Consider the following 26,031-nt stretch of genomic DNA (forward strand, 5'->3'; position numbering starts at 1 on the left):
CGTTGCGCCCCACCGCCCAGTTTCTTCAGGGCCTGTTGTGCCCCATCGTTCCGGTTTCTTCAGGGCCTGTTGTGCCCCATCGTTCCGGTTACTACAGGGCCCGTTGCGCCCCACCGTCCAGTTTCTTAAGGGCCTGCTGCGCCCCATCGTTCTGGTCTCTTCGGGGCTGGACAAGCACAAGTCCTTCCGGGAAGTCGTGGATTACAAGGCAGCCACATCTGCAACCCCTGAGTGGTCGTGAACTCGAGCGACGCCCGGAAGGCTAAGTGTATTATAGAGAAAATAAGGACCCTTTTTGTTTTTCTAATGTTGTTTTACGAGTCCCTGCGAGGACAAATAAGTGTTTCCCGTTTTGTCTGATTTAAGCAGTTTTAGCCCTTGCGGCTTTGAAACTTATAAAAGTTTATTTCACCCCACATTCAGTCTCGTGTCTCGTCACTGCATCCTGTGAGCCTGCTCGAACCCTACACTTGGCGTAGTCGGCAGGATGCAGTCTCTGAGCGCGGACAGTGGTAGCCCCGAACATGGGGGAGCTGTAAGCTCTGTAAATAATGAGGGTCCCCGTACCAGCATCTCATTGGGGGCCATGTTGAACAACCTGCCTAGATTCTCTGGCTCAAATACTATGCTATGGAGCTGGACAGAGCGGATGAGGGGGCTTTTTCGGATGCACCCAATGACCCCTGACCTGGAAGCTGAAGTGGCACTCATGGCCCTAGACGGGGAGGTGCGGAGGTCAGTGATGTTGAAACCCCCGGGGCACCGCAACACTTTTGAAAAGGTGTTGCAGATAGTGGAACAGACCCACGGGGATCCCACTAATGTGGGAGAGTTAAGGACCCGACTGTTTAGCCGGATGCAGGCAGAGGGGGAGACGATTACTCAGTATATGAATGTACTCCAAGAGTTGCATACGGCTATTGAAAGAAAAGATGGGGTAGGGGTAGGACCTGTTGACATAACCCTACGTGACCTACTGGTGACTGGACTGCGAGATCCACTGATAAAGCAGGCTTTAAGGGAACGGATCAGAATGAATCCCCAAATCGACTTTTCAGAAGTGGGAAGTCAGGCACGGGTTCAGGAGCAAGAGCAGGGGATGGCGGTCCCCGTGGGGAAGGTCCGAGGTGTGGAGGCCTCCTCGAACACAGTTGAGGAACCTCAATGGGTGGAGGAGATGAAGCGTGAATTGAAAAATATAAAGAGCGAGTTGGCTGAAGTAAAGAGAAGAACCGAACCGGAGACTGGACGACCCAGTGCTAATCCCAGTCCCTGGGGGTCACGCTCTCCGCGAGGTGGTCAATCTCTACCGGCCCGGTGTTATGAGTGTGGAGAACCAGGCCACTTCGCCCGAGAGTGTCCGCGGCGTGGGAGATACCCACCCCGGCGGCCATTAAACTAAAGGGCTCCGGGCTGGGGGGACGCCGCTCGGAGCCGAAAACCACAACTAGGGGTGGTGGAAGTCCCGAAGATTTGGTAGCAAAGTGTCCTGAAGTTTGGGCAGAAGTAGAGGGCCGGGCCGTCCGGTGTCTGGTGGACACTGGGTCACAAGTAACCACTATGCCCGCAGCGTACTTTCAACAAAACTTTCCGGAGGCAGCAAGGCCTCAGTGGGGGCCCATGATTAGACTAGTAGCCGCCAACCAACTGCCGGTTCCGGTTGCCGGGGTAGTGTGGGTGCAGGTGACGTTGTGCGGTAAACCCCTCGGCCGCAGAGGGGTGGTGCTGACTCAAGGAGAAGCTGATCAACGACACCCCGTCACCCTAGGCATGAATATTTTAAAAGAGTTTGGTAACCTGTTGCTTAATGATCCCACACAAAGGACACTGAAGCAGTGGGGTTCTCGCACAGCTCAGGGACAGGTATTCCAGCAGCTGGTGCGAGGTGCGCGGGTGCATCGGGACTGCCAGGAGGGTGAGGCTCTGGGCAAGGTCATTGCGACAGCGGCACCCCTGCTTGTGCTGCCTCCTGGACAGACAGTGGTGGCCCTGCCAATTCGGGCCCCGATACCTTTGGAAGGCGTAGAGGTGCAGGTGGAGCCGTGTCACTCAGAGCACTTACCTCCTGGCATACTGGTGGCCCGTTCCCTCGCTACGGTGCGAAAAGGAACCGCCCTGGTCCGCTGCGTTAACCTTGAAGACCGAGATATCATTCTGAAAGCACGGACTGTACTGGCCAAACTAGTAAAGCCTCTAGAAGAAGTGCTGCCCGCTGCTGCGGTTCAATTACGAGTACACCCCGAGGATCCTGGGGAGGTAACAATACGAACCCTACAGGCCCACGAAGTCTCGACACAAGAGAAGGGCCGAAATATTTTGGAGCAGATGCGGGCCGAGCTTTCTGGACTAACTGCGGCCCAACTTTCACAAGTAAAAGCATTGCTGGGACAGTACCATGAAGTATTTGCTAGTCATGAGGACGACTTTGGGTGTACCACCGCCATCACTCATGAGATCCCCACAGCAGGAGCGGCCCCTATCCGAGAACGATATCGACAGATCCCGCCACAACTCTATCAGGAGGTGAAAACTTTGCTGGCTCAGATGCTACAAAAAGGGGTGATACGGGAAAGTCAAAGCCCTTGGGCGGCCCCCATCGTGTTGGTCCGGAAGAAAGATGGTACACTACGATTCTGTGTTGATTATCGTAAATTGAATGCTTGCACTATTAAAGACTCATACCCACTGCCCCGCATAGAAGAATCTCTGTCTGCATTGGGTAAAGCAACATATTTTTCGACCCTGGACTTGGCCAGTGGGTACTGGCAGGTGCCTATGTCAGAAGAGGACAGAGCTAAGACGGCGTTCATAGTGCCCATGGGACTGTTTGAGTTTAATCGAATGCCATTCGGGCTGGCCAACGCCCCCGGGACATTTCAGCGATTGATGGAGCGATGTCTAGGGGATCTCAATTTTGAGGCCACGTTGATCTACCTGGACGACATCATCGTCTATGCCGCCTCCTTCGAGGACCACCTGAAGCGGTTGGGACAGGTACTCAGCCGACTGCAAAAGTACGGGTTGAAGGTGAAGCCTCAGAAATGTCATCTATTTCGCTCTCAGATTGAGTATCTGGGTCATGTCGTTTCGGCAGAAGGTGTGAGGCCATCCCGGGAGAAGATTGCTGCTATCCAGGAATGGCCTACCCCCGAGACGGTGAAAGACGTGCGGGCTTTTCTGGGGTTAGCTGGATATTACCGTCGTTTCGTAAAGAATTTTGCATGTCGAGCTCGAGCCCTACATGACCTGCTGAAGGGGGCTCCCGCTGGGGCCAATGGGCGAAAAATCCAGTGGCAACACCCTCAGGAAGAGGCCTTCCGAAATCTCAAGGCTGCACTCTCGGATGCCCCAGTGTTGGCTTATGCGGATTTTTCTCAGCCGTTCATCCTGCACACTGACGGGAGTCTTCACGGGCTAGGAGCTGTGTTGTCACAAGTCCAGGATGGCCGGGAAAGGGTGATCGCCTATGGAAGCCGTTCACTCCATGACTCCGAGCGTAACGCTGACAATTACAGCTCTTTTAAGCTCGAGCTCCTCGCAGTGGTGTGGGCTATGACGGAGAGATTCGCAGAGTACCTAGCGGGCTCCGAGGTGGTAGTGCGAACTGACAATAACCCACTGGCTCATTTGGAAAACGCCAAGTTGGGGGCTTTGGAGCAGCGATGGGTGGCCCGAATGGCGAAGTACAATTACAAGATTATTTACAAAAGAGGGGCCGAGAATGTTCATGCAGATGCTCTCTCTAGGATTCGACATACAACTCCTGGACAGAATCGAGACGAAGAATTAGAAGGAGAGGAAATACCGTTCGCTCTTACCGCTGCCGTGCTCACCAATGTTGATGCAAAAGTATCTTCCCCAGAGGCCCACAGGGGCATCCTGGAACAATCTCGTAATAAGTGGATACAACAGCAACAAGAAGATGAAGAAGTTGGACTTCTCCGGACATGGGTCGCCGCTGGTCAATTACCCACTGATACTCAACGACAAGCTTTGACCCAAGACCTGTCGCTGATGCTGCGACAATGGGAGAGACTGATTATCCGAAGGGGATTACTGTACCGTAAGATCACTTCGCAAACAACCTCAACGACTGTTTGGCAGGTGGTTACGCCCGGAGCTCAACTACACGAACTGGCTCGAGAGGCTCACGAAAAGGGGGCCCACTTTGGAGTCAAAAAGACTTTGCAATGGTTACAACAGAAAGTTTATCACCCACGCTTGTCGGCTGTTGTGGACGAAGTTTGTCGTACTTGCCGCTTATGTGAATTGGCCAAACCGCCTGCTCAGAGGGCCGCAACACAGACGATTGTGACTTCAGAACCCTTGGAGCTCTTGACGGTGGATTATCTGCACATTGGTCCCGCATTCCAGGGATACGAACACTGCCTCGTCATGGTGGATCATTTCACTAAATTCGCTGTGGTCACCCCTACTCGAGACCAGACCGCGGAGTCAGCCGCCTCCGCAATTTGCAGAAATTTTATACAAGTGTACGGCTGTCCTCAACGCATACATTCCGACCAGGGAGCATGTTTTTTTGGGGAAAGTTATGGAGGAACTACATCATCTTTATGGGATTGATAAATCCCGGACCACACCATATCACCCGCAAGGGAATGGGGCTTGTGAGCGATTTAATCGGACATTGATTCAAATGCTACGCACTCTGGAGAGTGACAAGAAAGCTCGTTGGCCTGAATATGTTTCTGAATTAGTGTGGGTTTATAATAATCGGGTACATCGAGTAACGGGCTATACTCCTTATTTCCTGCTGTTCGGACGAGAGGGTAAAGGGATCACGGAGGTAGAGTTGGACCCCGAAGAGCCTCGGCCCTGGACCGGAGTGTCGTCTTGGGTCCGAAATCATCGCCACAGGTTGCAAACTCTTCACCGAATTGTACATACCAAACTTCAAGACTGGGAACACCCCGGGAAGAATACAACCTCCCCTCCCCATCTCCAAAGCGGGGACCGTGTGCTTGTACTAGATCAACGCCCCCAGAATAAACTGGAGTCACGTTGGGAAGAGAGTCCTTATCGGGTACTACGCCGTATCCATTCAGAAGGACCTGTGTACGAAATACAGCCCGAGCAGGATGAAACACTGCCTACTCGCATTGTGCATCGTAATATGTTACGCCTGTGTATTTCTTCCGACCCGAAGCAACTGGAACCCGTCCCGAAGACATCCGAACCGGAGTCCATATACTGGGACTCAGACGACGAGGATTTCCCTCCAGTTCCCAAGGGCCCTCCACCCAATAATGAGCCAGTTGACACAATTAACCCACCGGCATCTTGCAGCTCACCGACATCCACCACCCCAGAAGATTCCACCCCAGTCGAACTTAGACGCTCCGAGCGGTCAACAGCCGGCAAACCCCCCGAACGGTATGAACAAGACCAGTTCGTATGGCAACAAATATTGACACCTTTACAGACCAATCTCAATAGACTAACACCCTCGCCCGAGGACTGGTGAGCTTACAGGGTGGAGGAATGTGGGGAGGAGGACCCCCATACAGTGATTGGGCTGGAACCAGGGGGACCGCCATCAGGGTTGTTGAAGAAACCACATCAGGGGGATTACAAAGGGAGACATGCGACTGAAGTTGTCAGGGCAACAGGGGGCGGGGCGAGGGTAAAAGGAGCAGGGGACGCGCTGAGGTGGCAGTTGGCAGAGAGCCTGACAGGAGAGAGGAAGCCGTGCGGCAGAGAGAGGACTGTGGCAACTGACGGTGTGGAAAAGAGAGACAGGCAGGAGACTGAAAAAGGGAAATTTGAGACTGACCGAAGGTTGACGCGTAAGAGACTCTCCCCGGGAGTTTCCCCCCGCAAAGATTCAGATAAAGTGACGGCCGCTGATTCCCTCCGTGGTGTGACAGGACCGGGATCTCAGGCGACCGCTGCGACGACACAGCAATCCGGTACAGTGGCCAGGACACTGCCCCCCTGTCTTCTCCCACAGCTGCGGCCCCGTCATCACCGACCTCAGGGGACGTCACCTCGCTATAGGCGGCCGCAGAGCCCGTCCCGGTTACTGAGGGGACACTGAGCAGAATTTGTTAACGTTTATGTCTTTTTTTTTGAAACTGCGTCATGACCTGGCTGGGGAACGAGCGCCTCTAAACGGACGCCTGGGAGATTGACCCCCTGAACAGTTTCTTCAGGGCCTGTTGTGCCCCCACCGACCCCACTTCTTCAGGGCCCGTTGTGCCCCACCGTGCCAGCTTCTTCAGGGCCCGTTGTGCCCCACCGACCCATTTCTTCAGGGCCTGTTGCGCCCCACCGTGCCAGCTTCTTCAGGGCCCGTTGTGCCCCACCGACCCCATTTCTTCAGGGCCCGTTGCGCCCCACCGCCCAGTTTCTTCAGGGCCTGTTGTGCCCCATCGTTCCGGTTTCTTCAGGGCCTGTTGTGCCCCATCGTTCCGGTTACTACAGGGCCCGTTGCGCCCCACCGTCCAGTTTCTTAAGGGCCTGCTGCGCCCCATCGTTCTGGTCTCTTCGGGGCTGGACAAGCACAAGTCCTTCCGGGAAGTCGTGGATTACAAGGCAGCCACATCTGCAACCCCTGAGTGGTCGTGAACTCGAGCGACGCCCGGAAGGCTAAGTGTATTATAGAGAAAATAAGGACCCTTTTTGTTTTTCTAATGTTGTTTTACGAGTCCCTGCGAGGACAAATAAGTGTTTCCCGTTTTGTCTGATTTAAGCAGTTTTAGCCCTTGCGGCTTTGAAACTTATAAAAGTTTATTTCACCCCACATTCAGTCTCGTGTCTCGTCACTGCATCCTGTGAGCCTGCTCGAACCCTACAGATACAGCAGACAGCTCCTCCCCATGGGCCGCCAATGCAAGGAAGCAGAAATCAGCTTGTCTTCTGGTGAGGTGAAGGACTTTGAGTTGGATCTTGTCTCCTCCCCACGAGATGGTGTTATCTATCTATCTAGAGAAAATATGGAACAGAACAATAAGATCAAAATAGCACTTCAAAATATGCAAAGAAAAAGTGGACTTTTATTAGCCTATGGAGTGACTTGAAAAAGGTTCTTTATAACCGAAACAACGGTATGACACATTGGCTAATAAAAGTCTGCGATTCCTTTGCAGATTTGGAGTGCTGACTGGTTTTTACTTTTAATTATTTTTTTATCTATCTATCCCACATCTATCTTTATATCTATCTATCTAGAAAAAGAATAAAAGAAGCAGCGCTAGCAGGCAATATAACGTCAATATGGGTATAAAATATTTCAGGCAATTATCAAAGAAGAAAAAGACTTAGGCATCTTAGTCAATAAGAAGCTAAATTGGAGTGCCCAGTGTCAGGCAGCTGCCACCAAAGCAAATAGGGTCATGGGATGCATTAGAAGAGGTCTGGGGACACGAGATGAAAACATAATTCTCCCTCTGTACAATTCACTCATCAGACCACACTTGGAGTATTGTGTGCAATTTTGGACGCCGGTGCTCAAGAAAGACATTACTGAACTTGAAAGGGTTCAAAGGCGGGCTACTAAAATGATAAATCAAAATTAGGTCTATTTACTCTAGAAGAGAGAAGACTTAGGGGAGACTTAATATATATGTACAAGTATATCAGAGGGCAATACAGAGAACTCTCCAATGAACTATTTGTACCAAGGACTGTGACAAGAACAAGGGGGCATTCTCTTCATTTGGAGGAAAGACAATTTCTGCACCAGCATAGAAGAGGGTTCTTCACGGTAAGAGCAGTGAGGCTCTGGAATTCTCTTCCTGAGGAAGTGGTGATGGCCAACTCACTGAATGAATTTAAGAAAGGAATGGATGCTTTTCTTGTGAGTAACAGTATAGAAGGTTACGAATAACATAATATTATAGGTAGATGATTGACCCAGCTTAGGGGAAGGAATTTTTTTCCCTGTGGAGAAAATTGGCTTCTACTCTGTGGGTTTTTTGCCTTCCCCAGGATCAACAATGCAGAGCAGCTGCACTAAAAATAGGCTGAACTAGATGGACATAAGGTCTTCCTTCAGCCTTCAAAACTATGTTACTATGTTAAAACTCCAGAAAGCTAAAAAAAATGAAAGCAGCACTCCATCAACAATTTAGGAAAAACTGTGATTTAATAGCCCATTGGAGCTCAGCAACGTGCTGCTATCTCCACCATGCTTTCTTCATCCCCAGGTAGGATATATGTTTTCTCTTCCTCCTTCATGGAGTTGAAATCCGAGAAGAGATCGGAGAGTCTCCTTAATTGAGTGTTCCTCCCTGTTGATTATTTGGAAATTGGTCTCATCCTCCATGGCATCCAGGTCGCAGTGTGGGCACAGTCTTTCCTCCCTGGGCTTGTAGCTCTGTCTGTGCCGGACGAATTTGATGGCCAGACTGTGGGCAATGAGTCTATACCAGCTCAGAATCTTGCGGTCTCTGGGGACAGTGATGTTTCTCCAGATCTGGAGCCAGTGTCCCTCTGTAGACACTGGTACATGGTCAGTTTCTGTGAGGCGATGATATCGTTGCAGCACGGTGGCTCAGTGGTTAGCGCTGCAGCCTTGCAGCGCTGGGGTCCTGGGTTCGAATCCCACCAAGGACAACATCTGCAAGGAGTTTGTATGTTCTCCCCGTGTTTGCGTGGGTTTCCTCCGGGTGCTCCGGTTTCCTCCCACACTCTAAAGACATACTGATAGGGAATTTAGATTGTGAGCCTCATCGGGGACAGTGATGATAATGTGTGCAAACTGTAAAGCGCTGCGGAATATGTTAGTGCTATATAAAAATAAAGATTATTATTATTATTATTATATCGTTCCTCCGGTCACTGACATTCCTCTCTTGGCCCTTGTCTAGATCTTCCTGATTCTGGCTTTTGTCAGGCTGCTGTGATTGGTGTTTTGGAGTGGTTGGTTTTGGGTGAGGTGTTGCGGGGGTCCTTGATCATGTTGACCGCCTAAATGTAGCAGGGCTTTTTGGTGATTGGTTCTTGGGTTGCTATTATGTAGCTCAAAATGACTGTGCCCATGTGTTCCATAGTTCTCAAAAGGAGTTGTTTGGAGGGTGTCTTGGAGTTGGTTAAGTTTGTTTAGAGATGTAGCTCTGTTTTTTCCTCTTGACATTGTTTTGTACTGCTTTTGTATGGTGCCATAGACATTCCTCAAAGCAGGTGGGTGGGCTCTTTGTTTCTTGTTTGAGGCTGTTCTCAGGATCTTCTGTATCACTTTGATTTCTCTGTCAAATGAACCAATGATCTGTTTTCTTTTGGCCTTTTGTAATTTACTTTTTTAAGGTCGGACAACCTGGCCATGGTGTAGAATATATCACTGAGGTCCTTTTCAGCTTGACTCACTCATTTGGGTTAGGCTTGTAGGTAGTTGTAAAAGTGGTGGAACACTGCTAGGAATCCCATTATGTTTTATTGCCGACGTCTTGGACCATTTTTAGTTAATGTCAGTTTCCCTTGTTGGCAGCTTACTGCAACTGCAGAGTTGCTAGGTCAGCTGATGTAGTTGGTGACCACTCCCACCATCCTTTAAATAGTCACCTGATGCATCAGCTGACTGTGGGTGATAGAATTGCAGCTCTCTGGTGTCAGCACTGTATCAGCTACGTTTGGATTTTGGAGTCCTGTTTCTGTGTCCCTATGCAGTGTGGAGTCTGGAAGCTAAGTGTGGTGTTTTTACTAGGGATGGGCGAGTCTACTCGCTAGGACTCGTTACTCGGCGAATAGTAAGGGACTCGCTGGACTCGTTACTCTGCGAGTCTCCCAGTGATTACTCGCACAGTAACGAGTCCAATGCAAGTCAATGGCAATCCTAGTTTTGTCAGAGTTTTTTTTTCTCACTCGCTAGACTCGCTATATCACATCGCTGTCAACAGCGAGTCTGAGCGAGTCTGAGCGAGTCTGAGCGAGTCTACGATTCCGAGTCCTGTATACTGGATTCGGGACTCGCTTATACAGAATCTGTTATGTTCCTACAAGTTTCCAAGACAGCCTATGTCAACACACAGCGATTGTGAGCGAGTCTGAGCGAGTCTACGAATCCCGAGTCCTGTATACTGGATTCGGGACTCGCAAATATAGAATCTGTTATGTTCCTACAAAGCTTCCGAGACAGCCTAGCGTGTTAGGTCAGAAAACTTTTTTAGATGGACAAGCATGTTAGCCAATCATATTCAGTAATGTTGGTTGTGGCAGGACTATGATTGGCTTCTGTCCATCGTGATGCCTATGTCATGTATGAAAGGCGAGGCTGTATATAAGCCTTTTCCACCGCCATTTCCTCTACATTCCTGAGAGATCTGAGATAGAGCAGGGTGAGGTAGATGCTTGAGCAGATCATAGGGATTGTCAGTTAGTGTAGGGAAACTTCAAGATTCCTTATATTAAACCCAAACAGCTCTTCTGAGAGCTACCAGGAGGACAGAGGAGTACTGTGTAGACTGTAGGCAGGCAGGCAGGGAGGATCAAGCCTTACAGTGCAGTGCACAGTGCAGGGACTAGTGTGCAGCTTCACTGCTAGGTTTCAGCACACACACTTACCCCGCCAGCAAGTGACGCCTACAGCACCACCTAACTCCATCTCGGTGACTGTGCATTTGTCAACAATGTCACAAAAACCACAATTTCCCAAAAAAGAGGTTGCAAAGGGACGAGGTCGTGGCCGTAGCAGTGCAGGGAACATCACTTGAGCGATCTCCCTCCAGGCTGTAGTCCGCTGGATGTTATGCCCATAGGCAGGGTCAGTGGGGAGCCAAAGCAGGGGCCGAGCCTCCACCAGATCAATCAACTGCAGCGTGTCGACAGTGACACGGGCCATGATTGCTCTGTATTGCTCTGTGTGTGTGTGCGTATGTCAACTCGACTCGGATTATTTCCTGTTTGCTCAAAGCATGGTGTGTGCTAGAGAAAATCGCTTCCCTCGCCTCATCGGCGCTAAATAAGACAAACAAATGCGAGTTTGGACTCGGACACAGCAGCAACAAACTGTTGCGAGTGGGGTTTATAAATCGCCAATGCAAGCGCTTTCCGAGACACATCTGCGATTTGTAAATCGCACTTTACTCGCTAAGACTCGCTTCCCCATTCATTAACATTGGACTCGCTAGACTCGCAACGAGTAGCGAGTCCCGGGCTCGGACTCGCTAGAGTCAAGCGATTCCGAGTAATTTAGGACTCGCCAATCACTAGTTTTTACCTTGTCTGTCTTGTACTTGTCACCACCCCCTGTGTTGTACCATCTGCAGTGGTGAGGGTAGCACCCTTGCCAGCCAATGCACTAGCCAGGGCAGTGCGAGGTGACAGTGAGGGACAAGGTTTGTGACGGCAGCTTCCATAATACCTCAGCAGTGCCACAGGTTTATCACCTCCATGCCATGCCGTGTTGATGCAGTAACTGATGTAAAAGTAGCCCCGACCAAATATTGAGTGCATTTACTGAACATACATTTCAGTAGGCCAACATTTCGGATTTTAAAATCATTTTTCAAGCTGGTGTTATAAAGTATTCTAATTTACTGAGATAATGACTTTTGTGCTTTCCTTGGCTGTAAACTACAATCATCAACATAAATCCAAAATGACTAGCCCTACATCAATGGTACTTCTATATAATAATGTATCCAACACGACAAATGAAGTTATGCCATAAAATCAATAACCTTTATTATATCAAAATCAAATACACATAAAAAATACTAAAAAGAAGATACGTGTCCAATTACACCCAATAAGGAAGATGTATGTGTTGCCTCATCGCAGGCAAACACCACTTACCACCCTGGGACGAAGCTAAGGCGAAATGCGCGTCGGGGACCTGTGCCCAGCAAGGTTGTATGTTCTTAATATGCACTCTGCACTATAAGACCTATAGGCAGACTTGGCTCGGTGGCACTACTAATATTTGGTAGCTCACTTTGCATATGTCTTGATCTTTGGCACTTTGCCATTTAGTACACACTTTGGATGTTAGACCTCAGGTTAGTACTGTTGCACTGTGTGAGATTAACGTATTATTTTGGTCTTTTTCTCAGTGAGAACTATATGATATCTATTCATATGCATTGAGTGCTATAATATATTCGATCATATGTGTGGTGCTATGATTAGCATTTGAAGCCATATGTGCGCTATTTGGGTATTTTGCTTTACATGCAGAGTGCCTATATGACAGACACTCAGTAGAGCATCTGTATACTTTTGCAGCTACTATACTGTTATATATTGTTCATATTTATACGCTGTATGCTCCTCTGTGGTGTTTGCCTGCCATGAGGCAACACATACATCTTCCTTATTGGGTCTTATTGGACAAGTATCTCCTTTTTAGTGTTTTTTATGTGTATTTGATTTTGATATAATAAACATTATTGATTTTATGGCAAAACTTCATTTGTCTTGTTGGATACACAATCATCAACATTAGCAGCAATAAACACATGAAATAGATCACTCTGTTTGTAATGACTCTATATAATATACGAGTTTCACTTTTTGTATTGAAGAACTGAAATAAATTAATTTTTTGATGGTATACTAATTTTGTGAGAAGCACCTGTATATTTATATTGTTTGCACAGGGCGGTGTGCCTGGCCAAGGGTTGGTCTGGGAAGAATAACACATCGGGTTTTTCTTCTATTTTCCTTTCTAGAAGTAAAGTCAGTAAAGAGAGTCTCTGGGTTATTTCTAATTGTAGCATGTATTATGGCTTTCTTTGCTTGATCGCTCTTCTGCCCTTCAGAGTATGAGATCTTCAGGGTGTTTGACCCACTGTTGTCTTGTGCCCCCAGCTCTGTGTTCTGCTCATTTACTTGTTCTAAATTTAGAATTTCCATTTTTGTAACAATTCTAATCTTTTTTTCTGAGAGGTGTAAATTCTAGAAAGGCAATGGGTTGTGGTGAGGCTGCAGGATGGTCCTACCTGTGGATGCTCAGTCCTCTGGATATTAGACTTGGTGTTGCCTGTTGTTTGGAGTCTGTCCTCCAATACTATATAGAGACCTATGGGGAGTTCATTACGCTATATATAAAGGCCTATGGGAAGTGCATTATAATATATAGAGGCCTATGGGAGTGCATTATACTATATGGATGACTGCGGGGTGCATTATACCGTATAGAGGCCTATGGGAGTGCATTATACTATATGGATGACTGAGGGGTGCATTATACCATATAGAGGCCTATGGGGAGTGCATTATACTATATAGATGCCTCAGGGTAGTCCATTACACTATATAGAGGCCTCTGAGGAGTGCATAATACCATATGAAGGACTATGGGGAGGGCATTATACTATATAGAGGCCTATGGGGAGTGCATTTTACTGTAAAGAGACATATGGTAGTGCATTATATACCAGGATGGAGGACATATATACCAGGAAGGGACCCAGGATAGGGGAAATTAGTACAGAATTTAGGGATATTACCCCTATAACAGTGTCAGCAGCAGATCCCCCATGGTATAGGACATGGTTCATAAGGGTGGATGGTGTAGCAGTTATAGCTGATTATTGTAATGTGGCAGCTGTAGATCATTAAGGCGGATAGTATGGAGGCCATATACTGTAGGAGGCTTATTTAAGTCATAATATGAACAGATATTTTTTATTCAGCAGCATTTTAATAGCAGTGTTTTTTTTTAAAGAAGCAGAAGACCAGAGAAGAGGGAATATGGAGAGACGAGATGTGAATGTGAAAAGTCATCATGGTGCCTGGACAAGATGGAGATGAAAAAAAAGAAAAGACAATCAGAGAAGTGGTCACCCATAAGGTACCAGGATGTAAATGCTTACTTGTTGATACTGACTATGTCTCATCAGTACTGTGGTTCCTATGTTCTCCATAGTCTGATAAAGACTGATAACAACTCCCTGCATCTCCTTGCCATTGTTAAGGACAAACTGGAAGTTGTAAGTTCGTGAGATACAAATAAATATATGAGTCTGACTTTGAGGGATTCAGCTCGTCAGTTATTAATCACATGATGTCATAGACCTAATGGAAAGGGTAGAAAGGCAAAATGAACAATTGTAAGTACACAGTGCTATATAATATCATGATTGCAATATATTAAAGGGTATATCCGGGACTTTCTGAAAAGCAAAAATGTGCTTAAGCACTAACAGGCAGATAGTTGCTACTTACCTGCCTGTTGTGACCGACGCCGTACTTCCCTGGCACAGAGCAGTCACAGACGACTCCTGCCAATGATTCAGCTGCCTCTGGTGAAGTCACAAAGCAGAGGATTATTTTCCGCTCTGGTCTGGACTTTCGATGTCTCTCTGATTGACAGTCGGATTCCCGCTTCCTAAATGTCCTGCCATGTTAACAAAATGGAGCAGAAGAGAATACACGTTTCTGTCAACGTGAAGTCAGCAGAGGCAACTGAATCGCCGGCAGGAGTGGTCTGTGACCACTCTGTGCCATGGGAGAATGGTGCTGGGCACAACAGACACGTAAGTAGCAATTACCTGCCTGTTAGTGCTTTGGCACATTTTTGTTTTTCAGAAAATCCTGGATATACCCTTTAGGCCACATTCACACATTCAATATTTGGTCAGTATGTTACATCTTTATTTGTAAGCCAAAACCGCCAAAACCAGGAGTGCAACAATCAGAGGGAAAGTATAATAGAAACACGTCACCATTTCTGCATTTTTCTTCCACTCCTGGTTTTGGCTTACAAATAAAGATGTAAAATACTGAATGTGTGAACGTGGTTTAAAGAGGATAACATTTTGGATGGAAGTGCTTTAAAAACAATCATACTTATCAGTATCTCTTTATCTAAAATGGGGTCTGTTTAGATTCCATTAGGGAGTCTGCAAAATGATGGACACTTTAATTGAAACCAAGCAATCCCCATTATAGTTAAGTTATATTAGTTTCCATGACTTTCCTTGATTCTGACATATAAAATATAGGACATAAGGGATGAATATCGCTATTTACAGTGGGGGAAAAAAAGTATTTAGTCAGCCACCAATTGTGCAAGTTCTTCCACTTAAAAAGATGAGAGAGTCCTGTAATTGACATCATAGGTAGACCACAACTATGAGAGTCAAAATGAGAAAACAAATCCACAAAATCACCTTGTCTGATTGCAAATTATGGTGGAAAATAAGTATTTGGTCACTTAAAAGCTTGCAAGATTTCTGGCTCTCACAGACCTATAACTTCTTCTTTAAGAGGCTCCTCTGTCCTCCACTCATAACCTGTAGTAATGGTCCCTGTTTGAACTTTTTATCAGTATAAAAGACACCTGTCCACAACCTCAAACAGTCACACTCCAAACTCCATTATGGTGAAGACAAAAGAGCTGTTGAAGGACACCAGAAACAAAATTGTAGCCCTGCACCAGGCTGGGAAGACTGAATCTGCAATAGGCAAGCAGCTTGGTGTGATGAAATCAACTATAGGAGCAATAATAAGAAAATTGAAGAAATACAAGACCACTGATAATCTCCCTCGATCTGGGGCACCACGCAAGATCTGACCCCTTGGGGTCAAAATGATCACAAGAACAGTGTGCAAAAATCCCAGAACCACACAGGGCAACCTAGTGAATGACCTGCATAGAGCTGGGACCACCGTAACAAAGGCTACCATCAGTAACACACTACGCCACCAGGGACTCAGATCCTGCAGTGACAGATGTGTCCCCATGTTTAAGCTAGTACATGTATAGACCCATCTGAAGTTTGCTAGAGAGCATTTGGATTATCCAGAAGAGTACTGGGAGAATGTCATATAGTCTGATGAAACCAAAGTAGAACTGTTTGGTAGAAACAAAACTCGTCGTGTTTGGAGGAGACAGAATGCTGAGATGCATCTGCATCCAAAGAGCACCATACCTATTGTAAAGTATGGGGGGGTGGCAACATCATGCTTTGGGGCTGTTTCTCTGCAAGGAGACCAGGACGATTGATCTGTGTCCATGAAAGAATGAATGGGACCATGTATCATGAGATTTTGAGTGCAAACCTCCTTCCATCAGCAAGGGCATTGAAGTTGAAATATGGATTGGTCTTTCAGCATGATAATGATCCCTAGCACACAGTGAGGGCAACAAAGAAGTGACTTTGTAAGAAGCATTTGAAGGTCCTGGATGGCCTAGCCAATCTCCAGATCTCAACCCCATAGAAAACCTTTGGAGGGATTTGAAAGTCCATGTTGCCCAGTGACAGGCCCAAAACATCACTGTTCTAGACGAGATCTGCATGGAGGAAAGGGCCAACATACCACCAACAGTGTGTGCCAACCTTGTGATGACTTACAGAAAACGTTTGACCTCTGTCATTGCCAACAAAGGATATATGACAAAATATTGAGATGTACTTTTGTTATTGAACAAATTCTTACTTTCCACCATAATTTGAAAAATAAATCTTGCCAAATCAGACAAGGTGATTTTCTGGATTTGTTTTCTCATTGTGACTCTCATAGTTGTTCCACAATTGGTGGCTGACTAAATATTTTTTTTCCACTGTATCCCTTGTATTGTGTAAATGATTCACAAATAATGACTGATTTCATGTTTAATTTTGAAACTGCACTCTCTGTTGAGCCTCACCCCTAAAATACATCAATCTTTTTTTTACTTTTGCCTGTATTTTTTGGTGAAAAAGGGGGTTCTTTATGGGTCCTTTTACCTTAGTCTCTGACTCATTCCTTTACTTGGATGCTGAGGGTTCATGGGCAGTTGAGGAGGGTGCCATCTACTTCATCTGTCTAGTGCACTAAAATACCTTGTCCTGTCCCAACACATTATCATTATGCTTGACAATGACAATCACATTATTGACAGTTGAATTATGTGACGTACCAGATCTGGGAGGGTTGTCAGAAATGTATTAAATGACCATCCATCTCAAATCACTTTCCAAAAAAATATTTGTGGGGAGGTTCTTGGCCACCCCCACTTCCCTTAACCCCCTCCCAGCACCCCAATCCAGGGAAACCTGAACAGTTTAGTGAGGGTCATTGAACACCCCCAAACCCAGTAACAGTCAGGGTCTTTCGAGGGTAAAGTTCTTAAGGGAACACAATTTCAGGGAGGATGAGGGTTCTTTCTGCACCGATGTCCTTGAGCCCCACTGTGAAAAAGTCTTATTACAGTAAGTCTACATAGTGTATAACATCCTGAACAATCAAAAAGTGTGCCTATAGTTTGAGGTTAAAAAGAATCTGTCCCCACATTTGACCTATCTAAACTATTAATATGGGCATACAGGTCATAGACTGCTGAAAATAGTCCTACTGTATGTCTCATATCAGATGCTTTGTTACTGAGAAATCATCTGTTATCACTTTATATGAATGACCTCTTCCAGACTATGGGGAGGATGGTGCTTGGAAGATAACTCTACCTCCAGAGATTATTTTATATGAAGCGGGAGTTACCAGTGTGAGACAAGTAACCAACAGAAAACTAAAGAAATGAAATTTGTCTTCTTGAAAACGCATTTTTTGCTTCTATGTCAACTCTGCTGTATTGCAACAATTTTGCAGCCCTGTCTGCCTGAGGAATCTACAGTTGTGTCAAGTATAATCACACACAGCTCTGCAGTGAGGTCAGAAGAGCAGGGAGCAGCCATTACACATCACACTGGTAACACTGGTAACAATTACACATCAAACTGTTAACTCTCCCTTATATTTAAAACAAGCTCTGGAGGCAGAGTTATCTTCCAGGCAGCGTCCTCCCCAGAGCCTGGAAGAGGTAATTTATATAAAGTGATAAAAGATGATTTCTCTGCAATAACACAGCTGATATGAGACACACAGGGAAGACTGTTTTCAGCATTGTGCAGCCTGTATGACCATATTAATAGTTTAGATAGGTCCCTTTAAATACAGTTGTGGCCAAAAGTATTGACACCCCTGATAATATTCAGTTTCTTCCTGAAAATGATTGCAAACACAAATTCTTTGGTATTATTATCTTCATTTAATTTGTCTTAAATGAAAAACACAAAAGAGAATGAAGCAAAAAGCAAAACATTGATCGTTTTACACAAAACTCCAAAAATGGGCCGGACAAAAGTATTGGCACCCTCAGCCTAATACTTGGTTGCACAACCTTTAGCCAAAATAACTGCGACCAACCGCTTCCGGTAACCATCAATGAGTTTCTTACAATGCTCTGCTGGAATTTTAGACCATTCTTCTTTGGCAAACTACTCCAGGTCCCTGATATTTGAAGGGTGCCTTCTCCAAACTGCCATTTTTAGATTTCTCCACAGGTGTTTTATGGGTTTCAGGTCTGGACTCATTGCTGGCCACCTTAGAAGTCTCCAGTGCTTTCTCTCAAACCATTTTCTAATGCTTTTTGAAGTGTGTTTTGGGTTATTGTCCTGCTGGAAGACCCATGACCTCTGAGGGAGACCCAGCTTTCTCACACTGGGCCCTAAATTATGCTGCAAAATTTGTTGGTAGTCCTCTGACTTCATAAGCCATGCACACGGTCAAGCAGTCCAGTGCCAGAGGCAGCAAAGCAACCCCAAAACATCAGGGAACCTCCGCCATGTTTGACTGTAGGGACTGTGTACTTTTCTTTGAATGCCTCTTTTTTCTCCTGTAAACTCTATGTTGATGCTTTTGCCCTAAAAGCTCTACTTTTGTCTTATCTGACCAGAGAACATTCTTCCAAAATGTTTTAGGCTTTTTCAGGTAAGTTTTGGCAAACTCCAGCCTGGCTTTTTTATGTCTCGGGGTAAGAAGTGGAGTCTTCCTGAGTCTCCTACCATACAGTCCCTTTTCATTCAGATGCCGACGGATAGTACGGGTTGACACCGTTGCACCCTCGGACTGCAGGGCAGCTTGAACTTGTTTGGATGTTAGTGGAGGTTCTTTATCCAACATCCGCACAATCTTGCGTTGAAATCTCTTGTCAATTTTTCTTTTCCGGCCACATCTAGGGAGGTTAGCCACAGTGCCATGGGCTTTAAACTTCTTGATGACACTGCACACGGTAGACACAGGAACATTCAGGTCTTTGGAGATGGACTTATAGCCTTGAGTTTGCTCATGCTTCCTCACAATTTGGTTTCTCAAGTCCTCAGACAGTTCTTTGGTCTTCTTTCTTTTCTCCATGCTCAATGTGGTACACACAAGGACACAGGACAGAGGTTGAGTCAACTTTAATCCATGTCAACTGACTGCAAGTGTGATTTAGTTATTGCCAACACCTGTTAGGTGCCACAGGTAAGTTATAGGTGCTGTTAATTACACAAATTAGAGAAGCATCACATGATTTTTCGAACAGTGCCAATACTTTTGTCCACCCTCTTTGCTATGTTTGGTGTGGAATTATATCCAATTTGGCTTTAGGACAATTCTTTTTGTGTTTTTTCATTTAAGACAAATTAATTGAAGATAATAATACCAAAGAATTTGTGTTTGCAATCATTTTCAGGAAGAAACTGAGTATTATCTGACAGAATTGCAGGGGTGTCAATACTTTTGGCCATGACTGTATGTTTCTCATTTGGGTTGTATCTTTCTTACGAAATTGATAAACATCGATACAGAACAGATGAATAGCAGCAACTGATCAATTTCATATGCAGACGTACCTTTCAATTTTGTATACCATATTCATTTCACTGTTTTGGCATGTGATTTAAAGTAGTATAGATATACAGTATAATTATTGGTTGTGGTATGATGTTTGTCATCTTCCGCTGTATTTTACTGTAAATTAGACTTCTTTTCTGTACCTAAAGTTGTCCTTTATAACAAGGAATCTTGTAAAAGTGTGTATATTTGTACGAAAAATAATATTAAATACTTCATTAAGTAGAACAATGTCAGATTGCCCTTGACATTCAGGTAGAACAAGGATTCGCCAAATCGTCACAATTAATAGCTGTTCTTTCTAATAATAATGTACTTGCAAGCATACATTTTAGACATGAAGTAGTAGATAAAGAATTAATTCAATTCTAAATTCCTATATTTAGAATTTTTGCTAAAAAAGGTTATTAAAAACTATTCAAACTTGTAAATATCACAAACTAACTTTAAGACAGAGCGATAACTGAATGTAAAAGTAGGGATGTAGTCCAAGGGATTTTGTGCTTTTAATACATTAATGAAGGAGGGCCGAATAGTGGCTTAGTGATTAGCACTGTTGTCTTGCAGTGCTAGGGTCAGGGTCGGCTCCAGATTTTCGTGGGCCCCAGGACGAAAGAATCTCAGTGCGCCCCTTTAACACGTACCACGATTCATGATGCACAGATAGGACAGATAAATATAGGTATAGCACAATGCCAAAGATATCACTTCTTACATTACATCAGTGATATCTACTGTAAATTCTATAATAGATCAGAAAAAGGGCAGTATAGTCCTCCATACAGTATTATGGGCACCACATAGTGCTCTATACAGAATAATAAGCCCCATATATTGCTCCATACAGTATTATGGGTCCCACATAGTGCTCCATACAGAATAATGAGCCCATATATTGCTCCATACAGTATTATGGGCACCACACAGTGCTCCATACAGAATAATGAGCCTCATATATTGCTCCATACAGAATAATGAGCCCCATATATTGCTCCATACATTATTATTGACAACACATTTTGCTCCATACAGAATAGTAAGCACCATATATTGCTCCATACAGAATAATGGACTCCATATAATGCTCCATATAGTATAATGAGCCACATATATTGCTCCATACAGTATTATAGGTCCCATATAATGCTTCATAAAGAATAATGAGCCTCATATATTGTTGCTTACATAATGTTACATACAGTATATGATAGGCTCCATATAATGCTCCAGTATATGATGGGCCCCATATATTGCTCCATATATAATGGACCCCATAAAATGCTACATATAGTATTAGATGAGCACCATAGAGTATAATGAGCCCTGTATATTTCCCCTTACAGTACAATGAGTCCCATAAAATGCTCCATACACTATATGATGGGCCCTATATTGTGAGAACTAGAGGACCTCCAAGGGTGGACCCGCTGGACTGCAGCAATGAACCTCCCTCGGATGAACTGACCAGGTGAATCAACCTCTATACAGGGAGCATTAGGGGCAGGCCCGAGGGAGACTATCACCATGTCAGCTAGTACCCAGGGGTGAACAGCGGGAGACAAGGCAGACTGGCGGGAGGACTGACATGGCTGAGACACAGGAACACGGGCAGAACTGAGATGCAGGCTGGCATGGCTGCGACACGGGAACACGGATGGAATGGAGACACTGGCAGACAAGCACGGCAGAGACATGGGAACACAGGCAGGTTGGAGACACTGGCTGGAAGACATGGCAGAGACACAGGAGGTCAGGAAGGATAGAGACACAGGCAGGCACTAGGAGAGAGCAAAAACAGAGGACGTAAGGTCAGAGGCTAGGCTGTTATGAATGAGTCACCGAGGAGGAAAAAACAAAAAGCAAGCTAAGCCCAGAAAACCAGAGAGGTTGGTAACTAGCGGATTGCAGACCCCTGATCCTATCCACACAACTGGCAGTAGCCGTGGAGCGTGCCTACGGTGGTCCTAGATGCCTCGTCATGGCCGGAGAACTAAATAAGCCTAAAGAAAGAAAGGGAAAATCTAAACTGCCCCAGAGCGGACCCCAAAGCAATAGACAGCCCCCAACATGTATTGTCAGTGAAACAGGATGAAAACACAAACACAGATAGAAAGATAGGCTTAGCAAACAATGGGGCCCTCACTAACTAGAAAGGACAGGAAAGAAAAGCTGCTGTCTGCAATCACGCAAAAAACCCTGCCAAAATGTCCAACACATCTGATAGAAAAAAGCCCTGAAGTCGCTAGACTTCAATTCCCTATATCAGCACTCAGGTATATTCTGAAGACAGAGCAAAAGAGATCAACTGATCAGAGACAAAATGGGGATTCAGCCCAGTCCCAGCCAGGGCTGGCTGAACACACAAAAAACCAAACAGACCAACAAAATCAAGTGTGAACATTAGCAAAAACACTTAGCTTTGAGAAGGCAGGAACCAAACTGGAAACCAGAAGCCACAGTCAGGATAAATCACCAGCAAGAAACTAGGGAGTCGGCTGCCTTAAATCCAATCAGAAACTCCTGATGTCCAATCGCAGTCCTCGTCCTCAGGTGGCCGGTCTCTGCCATTTAGATCAGCTTCATTACCTCCCTTCACCAACAGAGGGAGTGCAGATAGAGAACTCACTACCCTTCTGTCAGCACAGCCAGCTCCATAACCCTCAGCAGAAGCCAGAGGCAAACCCAAAAATGAGCTCACAACAGTACCCCCCTTGAGGAGGGGTCACCGAACCCTCATCCACGCCACCAGGCCGATCAGGATGGGCCCGATGAAAAGCACGAACCAATCTATCAGCATGAATATCAGAGGCAGAGACCCAAGAATTGTCCTCCTGGCCATAACCCTTCCACTTGACCAAATACTGGAGTCCCCGTCTAGCCAGATGAGAATCCAGTATTTTCTCTACCTCATATTCCACATTACCTTCAACCAATACAGGGTCAGGAGGTGCCGCCATAGGAACTACTCGCTCAACATATCTCTTCAACAGCGACTTATGAAACACGTTATGGATCTTAAACGTAACAGGAAGAGCCAATCAAAAAGAAACCGGATTAAGAACAAGGGTACCAACTCTGAGGAAGATGGCAACTTTGGGAGTGGTACAAGAAGGACAATCTTAGAGAATCTATCACAAATCACCCAGATAACAGTCATTCTCTGAGAGACAGAAATAAAATCCATTGAAATATGGGTCCATAGCCTCTTAGGCACCGGCAAGGGCATCAACAACCCACTAGAGCGAGAACAGGGTTTAGACCGGGAACAAGTCCCACAGGACTGCACAAAATTCCTGACATCACGAGATAAGGCAGGCCACCAAAAAGACCGATTCACCAAATCTCTGGTACCAAAAATACCTGGATGACCAGCCAATGCGTAGCAATAAACTTCAGACATCACTCTCTTCCTCCACAGGTCAGGAACATACAATTTTCCCATAGGACAATGCTCAGGTTTGTCCTCCTGGAATTCTTCCAGAGCACGTTTCAAATCGGGCGAGATGGCAGAAAGAACTACCCCCTCACCTAGGATGGTAGTAGGCTTGGTCACAATAGGAGAATCAGCAAAGAAACTCCTAGAAAGGGAGTCTGCCTTAACATTCTTAGTGCCTGGAAGAAAGGAGACCACAAAATCAAAACGCGTAAAAAACAAGGCCCACCTAGCCTGTCTAGGATTCAAGCGTTTGGCCGACTCAAGGTAAATCAAATTCTTGTGGTCAGTGAGGACAACAACTTGATGTCTAGCTCCCTCCAACCAATGTCTCCACTCCTCAAATGCCCATTTCATGGCTAACAATTCCCGATTCCCCACATCATAGTTGCGTTCAGATGGGGAGAACTTTTGGAAAAAGAAGGCACAGGGATTCATTTGGGACAAAATAGCTCCTGCACCAATCTCTGAAGCGTCTACCTCCACCTGAAAAGGAAGTGAGACATCAGGTTGCCGCAAAACCGGAGCAGAAGTGAACCTCCACTTCAGCTCCTGAAAGGCCGAAACAGCCTCTGAAGACCAATTCAGCACATCAGCACCCTTCTTAGTTAAATCAGTCAGTGGTTTAGCAATACCAGAAAAATTAGCTATAAATTTACGGTAAAAATTAGCAAAGCCCATAAACTTCTGGAGAGCCTTCAAAAAAGTGGGTTGAACCCAATCATAAATGGCCTGTACCTTGGCCGGGTCCATTTCAATTGTTGACGGAGACAAAATAAATCCCAAAAATGAAATCCTCTGTACACCAAAAAGGCACTTCGATCCCTTAACATACAAGGAATTCTCCCTCAAAATCACAGTCCGAACATGTTCCACATGAGAATCCCAATCCCTGGAAAAGATCAAAATATCATCCTGATAGATGATCAAAAACTTATCCACAAAGTCCCGGAAAATATCATTCATGAAGGATTGGAAGACAGAAGGGGCATTAGTGAGCCCAAAAGGCATCACCAGGTATTCAAAATGTCCCTCCGGAGTATTAAACGCCGTCTTCCATTCATCCCCATGCTTGATGCGAATAAGATTATACGCCCCCCTGAGGTCAAGCTTAGTAAACCAGCAAGCACCTTTAACTCTGGAGAATAAATCAGAAATCGGGGTAACGGATACTGATATTTAACCGTAATTTTGTTGAGGGAACGATAGTCAATACAAGGCCTTAATGAACCATCTTTCTTGGCCATGAAAAAAAACCCAGCACCTAAGGGCGAAGAGGATGGTCTAATATGACCCTTCTCCAATGACTCCTTAATATAAGATTGCTTAGCCTCGTGTTCGGGTAAAGATAAATTGAAAAGTCGACCCTTGGGAAATTTACACCCAGGTGTCAACTCAATTGCACAGTCATAACTCCTATGAGGAGGCAAAGACGCAGACTTGCTCTCACTAAATACATCATAAAAATCAGCCAAATAGTGAGGAACATCATGCGACTGGGGAGAGGTGGAGAAAACAGGAGTGTCGCCAAGAGCACACCGACAACCCCAACTCACCACAGACACAGATTTCCAATCCAAAACCGGATTATGGATTTGCAACCAGGGAAAACCCAGAACAATGGTATCATGTAAATTATGCAACACCAAAAATCTGCAATTTTCTTGGTGGTTTGGGGCGACTCGCATTATCTCCTGGGTCCAAAACTGAGGTTTATTCTTCGCCAAAGGAGTAGCATCAATCCCCCTCAAAGGAATAGGCATCCGCAGAGGTGTCATAGGAAAACCACAACATTTAGCAAAATCCAAGTCCATCAGATTCAAGGCCGCTCCTGAATCCACAAAAGACTTCGCGGAAAATGTGGATAAGGAGCAGATCAGAGTAATTGCCAAAAGAAACTTAAGTTGTACACCACGCACAGCAAATGTGTGTGCAAAACATTTCTCTCGTTTAGGGCAGACAGAAATAACATGAGCGGCATCTCCACAGAAAAACACAGCTTATTACGCCTTCTAAACTCCTGACGTTTCGCCCTAGACAAAACTCTATCACATTGCATAGGTTCAGACATTTGCTCAAAAGGTGGCAGCGCCTCCCATGTAGTCTTGCGTTCATGTAAACGCCGATCAACTTGAATGGCTAATCACATAGAATCGTCAAGACCAGAGGGAACAGGAAATCCCACCATAGTATCTTTTAAAGTCTCAGACAAACCCTTCCGAAACAGAACTGCCAATGCACTATCATTCCATGTAGTAAGGACCGCCCACTTTTGGAATTTCTGACAGTATAACTCTGCAGGACCCTGACCCTGGTTCAATGCCAATAGGGCTCTCTCAGCTTGATCAATAGCATTAGGTTCATCATATAACAACCCCAAGGCTTGAAAAAATGCATCCACATTAGTCAAAACAGGATCTTCAGGTGTCAAAGAAAACGCCCAATCCTGGGGATCGCCACGCAGCAAGGAGATTGTAATTTTAACCTGCTGTGCAGAGCTCCCCGATGAGTTAGGCTTCAAGGCAAGAAATAATTTACAATTATTCTTAAAATTCAAAAATTTAGACTGATCCCCAAAAAACACATCAGGAGCAGGGATCCTTCGTTCAACAGCATGTGAATGAGTGAGATAGGTGGAAATTCCCCACACTTCAGCAGTGAGCTGCTCCACACGATCAGACAATTGCTTAATCTCCATCAAGAAGAAAAAGAAAAAAAAAGAATCCTCCTACGGCCCCAGAGAAAAAGAGGAGAAAATATACATATGAAAAAAAAAATAAAAAACACTTTTTTTTTACAATTCTCTCCTGCTTTTGAGTACCCTAGAATCTGCGGTATGGCTGGTGATTCTGTTATAAATGAGTCACCGAGGAGGAAAAATCAAAAAGCAAGCTAAGCCCAGAAAACCGGAGAGGTTGGTAAGTAGCGGATTGCAAACCCCTGATCCTATCCACACAACTAGCAGTAGCCGTGGAGCGTGCCTACGGTGGTCCTAGATGCCTCGTCACAGCCGGAGAACTAAAAAAAGAAAGGGAAAA

Source organism: Dendrobates tinctorius, unplaced genomic scaffold (assembly GCF_039654945.1).
Source record: "Dendrobates tinctorius isolate UK_male_01 unplaced genomic scaffold, ASM3965494v1 ptg000004l, whole genome shotgun sequence".
Taxonomy (NCBI): Eukaryota; Metazoa; Chordata; class Amphibia; order Anura; family Dendrobatidae; genus Dendrobates; species Dendrobates tinctorius.